The sequence below is a fragment of the Rattus norvegicus genome, chromosome 3 (genome assembly GCF_036323735.1).
Source record: "Rattus norvegicus strain BN/NHsdMcwi chromosome 3, GRCr8, whole genome shotgun sequence".
Classification (NCBI taxonomy): domain Eukaryota; kingdom Metazoa; phylum Chordata; class Mammalia; order Rodentia; family Muridae; genus Rattus; species Rattus norvegicus.
Window position 1 is genome coordinate 41,331,118 of NC_086021.1, and position 8,382 is coordinate 41,339,499.

At 41.8% G+C, this 8,382-nt stretch overlaps 1 long non-coding RNA gene and 1 pseudogene across 1 annotated transcript; both read left to right on the forward strand.

Annotated features, from left to right (window-relative positions):
* On the forward strand, positions 1-7,278 carry LOC134486086 (uncharacterized). The gene is made up of 2 exons (XR_010064774.1): positions 1-299; positions 6,759-7,278. It is a non-coding gene; the product is annotated as an uncharacterized LOC134486086 (long non-coding RNA).
* Positions 293-1,996, forward strand: Rrs1-ps10 (ribosome biogenesis regulator 1 homolog, pseudogene 10; annotated as a pseudogene).
* Positions 7,279-8,382: the final 1,104 nt, after the last annotated feature.

Below are 8,382 nucleotides of genomic sequence, written 5' to 3' on the forward strand. Positions count from 1 at the left end.
GTTGGTGTCACCACAACACTGGTGACATCACAGAAGATTCTAGGGTTCTCCTGGATACAAGAGAATTTCCAGGGAAGACACTACCGATGATGTCACAGGGAAATGCCATAGCTTACTTGCTAACTCCCTCTACCCAGACTGACCAGTTTCTGCACTGCCTTTTCCAGAGACTCACTTTTGAGCCAGGGAACATCCATTCGCACACTCTTTTTCCAGAGCTTCACGGTTCTTCACGAAATTGGTTCACTACTTCATTACAACTCAGTTGCTGAGGATAGGGAGAGTTGGTTAAAGCCTAGGTATGGGTAGAAAATATTTGTTAACCCCCAAATATCTAAATACCTTATGTGAGGGAGATTCTTCTCCCTGAAATGTAAAAACCGGGGTCCATTCATGTGACATATAGCCCAATTCTCACAGTTTTGCTGTTTCCCAAGGCCAGTATTCTTTCCCTGCACCTTTAAATGTATGCAAGTTGGAGTTTATTGTTTCACTGAGTGTGCCTTGAGAGGGAGCAGGGTTTCACTACATTCACCCTTGTGTTTTCATGAAATCTCTGTCTTAAAATCCTATTTTGTGCAATGAAAACTCCATTGTCCTGGCAACATAGGTCCTCAGGTACAGGGCAATCATCAAATTGTAAACTTTCTGTCCATTCTTAAAGTTAAAGTCCTCAGAAGTGAGAGATCTGAGCCTCAGGCAAGAGCCATGGAGGGGCAGAGTGTGCAGGAGCTGCTGGCCAAGGCCGAGCAGGGGAAGCAGAGAAACTGCAGTGCATCCTGGTGCACCAGGAGGTGGAACTGGAGTTCGACCTGGGCAACCTACTGGCTTCAGACAGGAATCCCCTGATGGTGATGCGCCAGTCCTGGCCCTCGGGAGAGGACGAGCTGCGGGCCCTGGCGTGGGAAAACACGCAGCTTCTCATGAACCAGCTGTGGCAGCTGGTGACTGAGCAAGTGGACGAGGCGGTGGTAGCATGCTTGCAGGAGCCCGCCACAGGCCTGGCCCAGGAGAAGCCTCTGCACCAGCTACTGCCGCTCTAATGCTTTCAGCAGTTCCAGTGCATTAGGGCATCTGTCCCAAGAAGAGGGCCAACATCCTGTGTGAAAAGGTGATTGGCAATGCTGTTGTGGCTACAAGCTCAGCCAGGATGACACCAAGGAGTAGCTGATTGAAGTGCCAGGGAGTGCTGACCCCACGGAAGACCAGTTCTGCAAGATGATTCAGGCCAATAAAGCGCATGGCCATGAAGGAGCTGAACCATCTGCAGAACATGGCCCGCACGCACAAGATGCAGATGCCCAGCTCAGCCGACCTGCACCCACGGGACACCAGAATGAGGAGGACCTGGGTCATGCCATGCAAGTGGCTATGGTCTCCACCACTTGGGTGGGATGCTTCAGAGAGTGCCTCCCAAGGAGAAAGCCCCTGGGGCTCTGGCAAGAGGAAGTTTCAGGCCCTTTTGGGGGACTTCACAACCCAGAAAAGACACAATTGGAGCTACTTCAAGTCATGAACAGCAAGAAACCTGCTCTGGAGGTGACCAGGGCCCAACAAACACATGAGGGAAGAAGACCAAGAGGAGTTTGCCAAGAGGAGGATAATTAGCCAGATGGACAAGAGAAAAAGAATCCAACAAGGAGCATCGGGCAAAAAGACCAGCCCGCCATGTTAGGTAGAGAAAAAGAAAGGAAGCTTGGGAGGCCAGAAGCATTCCAGGCGGCCTGCCGTAGGTGTCAAGAAGAAAGGAGCGCTGCCCCAAGGAGGGCAGAGGAGAACGTAGTGCTCTCCCCTCTGGACCTGTTCTGAAAAGCTAGACCTGTGAGTACTGTAGGCTGCTTCAGGATGTGTCTGCTGTCCTCAGTGAGCTTGACATTGAAGGGACAGGTTTGCCTCCCCTCCAGTCAGTGCTGGACTTCGAATTAATCGAGACACTGACTGGAAGTTGGTGTATTTTGAGAAAATGATAATTATAGAAACAATATGGTTAGAACCAGGAATAAATTAAGGCCTGCCTTTTTATTTGACTTTGAAAGCTAAGTAAAGGTTGATCAAATTTCTAGGTTACAGTTGATTGGTTTCAACACTTTTGCTTTATTTTTTTCAATAAAGCTTGTATATTTATCAAAGCAGGGACAATGGTAGGGTGGGGGGGGGTCTACAAGTCTGTAAAGGTATACGGGTACCTGGGGTTGCTATTAACTTTTACTGTCAGTAGAAGTTGTGTGTGAAGCCAGTGACACCAACATGGAGTTTGCTTGCAAAAAAAAAAAAAAAAAAAAAAAAAAAAACAAAAAAAACAAAAAAAACAAATTTACAATGGTTATAAAAACCATGTATTCGGGAAACTCAAACATTACTTTGGCACTAACTATAAGTAACGTACAGTGCTTGTTGATGTTAGTCCAGGTGGTGCATTTGGCCAGTAATTTGGAACCATGCTAAATAATGGTAATTAACCTAGTTGCTCAAGAAAATTGTTGTCATTTTGTTCTTAGACGGTGGCTTTTTTTTTAATTGGCACAGGTTTTAGTTTTTAGCAAATGCTGGACTGGAAATCGCTATGGAGCTAAGCAAGGCTGCCTGGAATTCAATCAGGCCAAGTGCTGTGGTTATAAATGAGCAGCCACACCTGACAGATACCATGTTACTTTGTGTCATGGATGTTTTTCCCTGTTTCATTGTATTTTTTATCTTAATAAACTTATCTTTGCATAAGTAAACAAAAAATAAGTTAAAGTCCCACATCCTCACAATCTCCCATACAACCAGAATATTAAAGGAGACATCAGTGAGCAAAGTTCAACAGGCACTGTCGTTTGCTGCTCTGTGGTCTCATCAACTATCACTTCTCCAATATCTACCTTCCTGAATTCCCAGGTCCAGGCCCGAGTTAGTTGGGAGTTGGACTGTGATCCTCTATTCATAATGTAGCTAAGACTACAAGGATAGATAGGGAATGAAAAGGCCTCAGATCTAGTGGAACCTCTATTTTCATGGGTTCTTAAGTGCCTGAAGGAATCCCTTAGACACTGTCATCTGGGGCTTCTGCCTTCTTGACAAGGGTCTGCAGAAGCCATGGTAAAATGCTGCCTAACCACACAGGTGTAAGAGTGGGAAAATCCTGTGAATCCTTTCCAAATTGATTTTATTACCCTTGGCTACCCCCTTAAGCAGGTAGTATCACAATGACAAGGCTGAAAATGGAAATTGGGGGGATGATGGGGGAGTCAGAAGTCCAATGGATCTCTGATGTAGTTCAATGAATAGCCTTTATGGAGAACTAGAGGGCCTGGATAATGAAAAAGAATTGGTTAGATATTTTAGCCAACTACTGATTTCTGAGCCTGAGAAACAGTGAAGGGGGTATATCAAACATAAAATAATATGGATGTATCCCTCCATGTATGGAGTAAAATAGGCCCAAGGTAAGTAGGAGGCCTATCCACCCTTTCTTGGACACCAATGAGAGTTTTGTACTGTCCTATAATGTTCTTTTCTTTATTTGTACATGACCAGAACTTTGAAGTCTGCATGCACAATGAAGGTTTTCATCTATACATTTTTATTCACCTTTAATTGACAGTGTGATATGGGATGGAGCCTAGCAAGTGAGAGGCTTTGTTGACAGAGATGAAAATATCCCACAGATGCCATGTGGCCCTATGGTGCCAGCACTAGTGCAGGATAAAAGAAATGCCTTTATTATATATACTGCAACAGGTGGTAAAATGACATGTTGGGCAAGAATCCACTTGTAAATTAAAATTGTAATCCAAAGAGTTGAAAGAAAGTTTTATTTTCTATGTAAGAGCGTGCCGGTGCCATGTTGAATCACGTGATAACCCAAACACAGGAACCTTAAACAAAGGACTAGAAGGGGGTCTGCTCACAGACTCTAGGTCACCTGGGATGCTCCTATAAGAACTAGAAAATGAAAGCTGCCTGCTTCCTTAGCAGGTGTTGATTACGGACACTGATAAGTCTTACAAGATACTCATTTTCTTTCTAATGTGAGATCCACAGGAATTTTGGGTTAAAATCCTAGTTAGACAAGCTGACTGCTTCCTAATTCCAGGTGTCATTGGAAAGAGATTAAGTTTGTTTTTAGAAGAAGAGAGTAGAGTGTAACTGAATCACCAGAGATTTTCAGCCATAGTCAAAACTTAGAAAGGGAAAACTACTCACTGAATCCAAGTAGAGACTTGTGATATTTATAAGTTAATATGGTTATTAAAAAATAGAAGTCTGAACCCCAGGCACAGTGAATACAAACATGTATTATGGAAATTATTAATAAATAAAAAAATAAAAAATAAAAATCTGAGGCTCCAGGTAGAGAGGTTGACAGATCAATGTATTTTGGTTAAAGTTCTGGTTTGATAAGTTGCTTATTTCTTTTCTTTTAAGATTTATTGCTTTTCTCTTTATATGAATACACTGTAGCTGTCTTCAGACACACCAGAAGAAGGCATTGGATCCCATTACAGATGGTTGTGAGCCACCATGTGGTTGCTGGGAATTGAACTCAGGACCTCTGGAAGAGCAGCCAGTGATCTTAACCACTGAGCCTTCTCTCCAGCCCCAAGTTGCTTATTTCTTATTGGTATTGGAATTGATAGAAGGTGTTTAATTGGTTTTATAAATTATCCCGCTAAAGACTATATGGCTCAATGATGACAGCTGGTGAGGGTTCGTGATTGTTTTTGATATTTACCGCAACAGGAAGCTTGGATTCTCTTAAAGTGGGCTCCATGGGAACTTTGGGTTCATTTCCTGATCTGACAGACTAGAGAAGCCTAAACAGGCTCACACACTATTGTTTAGCTTACTTCTTGTTTTAAAACAGTTTAATCTTCATAATGGGCATGATTTTGAATTTTTTGGTTATATTATTGCTCTCTGAGAAACTGCAAGATACAAACTTTTCTGGTTACAGACTAAGGAACACAGTATTTTACGAGAAAGGTTTTGGTTGTTTTTTTTTTTTCAAAATGGTGATTAGGCTCTGGACACCTTCCAGAGTCATAAGGATTAGATTTGATAGAGGGAGACTGCTTGAAGAACTAAATTTGAGAGAATCGAGCAAAAATATGTCTGAATTCTAAACATTTGTCTTGAGAATTATATTTTGGAGAACATTCCTACTTGGATTCCTCCTCTCTAGGACTTTCAGCTGGGTCCAATCAAGACAGACACCTCAGGCTACAGCATTTGTTCCATTTTTCCCTACCACCCCCCGCCAAGGATGTCTCAATGCCCATGTACAACTTGAAGAAGTTATTGAAGTGTCATTGCCCTGATCCCCTGGATTTTGGGGGACCTGAAAGTGGTTATTCTGAGGTGTTTTTATGATGAATTTAACAATGGTCATAATTTAACAGGGAGGTATTAGCTAGATTGATTTGTAAAGCCACAATTTCATTTGATAACTAAGCTACAATCATATCTTTACTTTAGTATAGAAATTATTCTTTACCAAATTTTAAAAGTATGAGGTTTGGACCCATTCCTTCTATTGATGTCATTATAAACTTCTGAGTTGATTAAACATATGAGTCAAGGGCTAAATAGCAAACTCATGTTTATTGATAGAGTGCTTTCAAGATAATATATTAGAATAGTCAATGGACACTAGTCCAGATTATCTTATATAGATAGATGGCTTTCAAAAACATCAGAAATCCACAAAATATGACATTTAAAGTTATTTATCTTTTGTTGAGACACATCTGCCCCTAACAGTTCCACTTTGGTGGATTTCATGAAGAAATTGAGTATTACTACCTTTAGGTGAGGTAGTACTTTGTGACTAGGTAGCCATTGGGCAGAAACTGACTATTTCATCTACAGACTAACACTGTCCAAAATGGGACACATGCATAAGAGTTGACTGATAATCTTTGCCCAGCCAGAATTATCAGCCCTTCAAGATTTCTACATCTCAAGGGTCTGTCAGTTGATCCTAGGCCAGAAGGCTGAAGACTTGCACTCACATGTATCTAGCAGAAGACTATGCTAGGGGAGATTTGTCTCTACAACCTGTCTCAGGTCTGGAAGCCGTGTTAGGCTTCTTCTGTTTATAGATATTTGGTCAGTCATTCACAGATTTATGATGGGGTTGAAGACTGATTATAGTCTCATAGCCGACTCAGGCTGTTATACTTTGAAAATACATATTAAATTGGATAGTTTTCAGAGAGTATACAAGCTAGCCAGGATATAACATATATTTTAATCCTTTCTTAAACTGGAATAGATAACTAAATGTTCTGTTTAACTGAAAATCTATCATCAGTGCTAGGATGGAGATACACACACACACACACAGACACACACACACACACACACACACACACACACACACACACATATATATATATATATATATGAAGGAACAGAACTGCCTAGGATTTTAAGATACATCATTTCTGTGGCAGTTTTACTTACCTAAACATTCAACATAAATTAAAAATACCAAATCATGTAAATAGTATCAGATCAGCCTGGAAATGGCTGTGCTGGCAGGAGGCTGGGTGAGAGTGAATGAGTGGATTCCTCATTCTGTTAGGGGGTGTTACCAACTCCATTAACATTTCCAAAGATCTAGGTATGAGTGTATCATTTTATTTAGTTATTGCCACAAGGCAGGGCTATCCTGAGTGAGAGCAATATGAAGGGTGTGTGGGTCATAATAAAATGACCTGAAAGGACAGTGAATTGTAAAACATTCACACGGATATCATGTCTATTTTCAGGTAGAAAAATAGCCACTGGAGAGACATGCTTTAACACTTAAACTGCACTCCTGTCTTCCACACTCCACCCGTGCTGATGGGGAGGAGAGACAGCAAAATCAAGAAGAGCTGCCATTGGTAACAATGAGTGGCCCTTCCCCATGAATGTCCATCCCTTTCCTGGTGTGGTTTAGACACTGGCCGGAGCAGAGCACAAGAGCCCTGAAAGTATTAGGAGTACACGCCATCGGGAACTACAGGGATCTCTTGTGGGCAAAACCAGCAAGCTGGAGTACAAAAGTGAGCAGAGCAAGTGACCAACCAGAACACAATGGAGAAGGACAGACAAACTGCCACAAAAGAAAACAGGAAAAAACCACCAACAAAATCCTTAGCTGCTTACCCTCCAAAGGCCATGCTGTAAGGAGGGCAAAGTACTACACTGGGAAGCACATGGCAGAAAGAAAGACATGGATACAGGAATCACAGACCCCTGGAGTTTTGGATGCTCCAAGAGAAAATATAAAGCAAAAAAACAAAACGGCAACAAAAATGGAGTTTGTCTTGGAGGAACACTGGGAAACACCAGCACAAAGTAGATACTCTCCTCATCCCATAGCCTCATCATTCTACCCACACAGGTGACAATGACCATGGAGAAAGCAGAATGGCTGACATGCAAATGAGGCACAGGGCCCAGGTGTCACAAGCCTCCCACAGAATATACTCAAGCAAGCAAGTACAGAAAGCGGGAAGTTAAGTCCACAGTACATTTTGCTTTGTAATTGGTTTATTTTGTTAGGGTAACACAGTCATTATTTTACTATATTATCACAGCAACAATTCAGAGAATGCAGAACAATTCGTTCGTTAAAGCAAAATTTACTGCTTTGGGCAGTTGATATTATTGCTTTTTGTCTTCCTATAAACAGGCAATAAAGCATAAGATATTTAAAGCTAAATGTCCATGGTTACACTAGGGGATTCACTTTCCTGGTTTTAGCACAGAGAGTCATAACAGGCATGCACTTTTACTGAGATTTGTGTAGCAGGTTCAGTTTGTCATTACTTTCTGGAATTTTCACTGAAATATTTGACCTTACACAGTAAATGCGTAATAGCTGAAAGAAAAGTGGGTTCACAGAGACGCTACACAATCACAGCACGCTGGTCGTGCCTTCTTCACTTTCTTTACTAATGACTAAGGGAGCGTTTCCTTTAGATTTGTGAGTGCAGTTGGCTTCATATACTTTAGGGGGTAAACGTGCAGGGTTGTTATGAAATATTTCATTTCTTGTGTTTTCTTGGGTGTTGTTTGCCTCGACCATACATTTGTATGCCTTTTTGAAAGAAAAATGTATTCACTTTTATTTATTGTGGTGAATTGTTCTTTGGCTGACTTTTGTCTGCGGTCCCTCTGCATGCAGTTCTCTCTGGCCAGATGAGGACACCAGATACCCTGTTATAGATGATTGTGAAGCACCAGATAGGTCCTCTGAGTGAGCAGCAGATTTTGACTTGGGTTCTGTTGTTTATGGTCTTGAGTTTCCCTCTCCCCAACTGTTTATCTCTGGTGTTAACTGTCATGAGTGTCTCTGACTGGATCGGCCTCATTGGAGGAATGTAGAGGTCTGTGAGCTGGGTG